This window comes from Pygoscelis adeliae, unplaced genomic scaffold, assembly GCF_000699105.1.
Source record: "Pygoscelis adeliae isolate BGI_AS28 unplaced genomic scaffold, ASM69910v1 Scaffold57, whole genome shotgun sequence".
Taxonomy (NCBI): Eukaryota; Metazoa; Chordata; class Aves; order Sphenisciformes; family Spheniscidae; genus Pygoscelis; species Pygoscelis adeliae.
In genome coordinates this window covers 6,398,377-6,399,867 of record NW_008825615.1, presented here as the reverse complement: position 1 = coordinate 6,399,867, position 1,491 = coordinate 6,398,377, and positions in this window count along the sequence as shown.

Sequence of the window (1,491 nt, the reverse complement as noted above, 5' to 3'; positions counted from 1 at the left end):
TAATTGCCTTAATTTTCAATTCTACACATGAACCAAATGACTGTTCTGGTCCAAATTCAGGACTGCCTGAAAGCAGCTCAGAACTGCAGCTTTTCAAGCCATAGTAGAAGTTGGCCTCTGACACAAAGCACATAGTTCTGCTGTATGTGGGATCAAAGCTATGATGTTGCAGATGACCTGGGGTGGGAAATTATGCTGGCCCTGGAACACCAATAGGTCATGGAGGACCCAACAGAGATGCTCAGAAGCCACCTCTGCATACATCAGGCTCCCATCCTCTTCCAAAACTGCAGCCACTATTTAGTGCTTTGTCATTTATTTACATAAAAATGTTGTCCTCTCTAAGGATTCACTTCTGAAAATACGCCTCTGTTTTAAATGCTTTGACAGTTACTGCATAAATTTATATGACTCATGTCACAATACTTGGAAACTTGCTATGCTAATGATGGATACTCAACATTTCTTTGAGATAAATTTGCAGTGGGAGCTGCGGGGGAAGGTTAGACTGGGAGATCATAAAACACTGCTAGCAACATCTTCATGTTTTATCTCAATAACTATTCCTACAGCATGAGAAATTGTGCCAGAAATTCAAATTACATTCATTTTATTACACTTGCCCAGGTGTTTTGCATGCAGGTATGATCCACTTTGCATTGCAGGAATTAAGAGCCACTTACTGAATCACAGAATCACAGAACTGTTGAGGCTGGAAGGGACCTCTGGAGGTCATCTTGTCCAATCTCCCTGCTCAGTCAGGGCCACCTAAAGCCAATTGCCCAGGACTATGTCCAGACAGTTTTTGAATTTACCTCTAAGGATGGAGACTCCACAGCCTCTCTGGACAACCTGTACCAGTGCTCAGTCACCCTCACAGTGAAAAAGTTTTTTCCTGATGCTCAGATGGAGCCTCCCATGTTTCAGTTTGTGCCCATTACCTCTGATCTTGTCACCGGACACCACTGAAAAGAGCCTGGCTCTGTCTTCTTTACTCCCCCTATCAGGTATTTATACACATTGATGAGATCCACCCTGACCCTTCTCTTCTTCAGGCTGAACACTCCCAGCTCTCTCAGCCTCTCCTCACAGGAGAGATGCTTTGGTACTTTAATCATTTTAGTGGCCCTCTGCTGGACTTTCTCCAGTCTGTGTGTATCTTGTCTTATACTGGGGACCCCAGGACTGGACACAGTACTCCAGGCGTGGCCTCACTGTTACTGAGTAAAGGGGAAGGATCACCTCCCTCGACCTGCGGGTAACACTCCTTCTAATGCAGACCAGGATACCATTAGCCTTCTTTGCTGCAACAGCACATTGTTGGCTCATGTCCAACTTGATGTTCACCAGGACCCCCAGGTCCTTTTCTGCAAAGCTTCTTTCCAGTTGGGTGGCCCCCAGCATGTACTGGTGCATGCGGTTGTTCCTCCCCATGTACAGGACTTTACACTTCTCCTTGTTGAACTTCATGAGGTTCCTGTCAGCCCATTT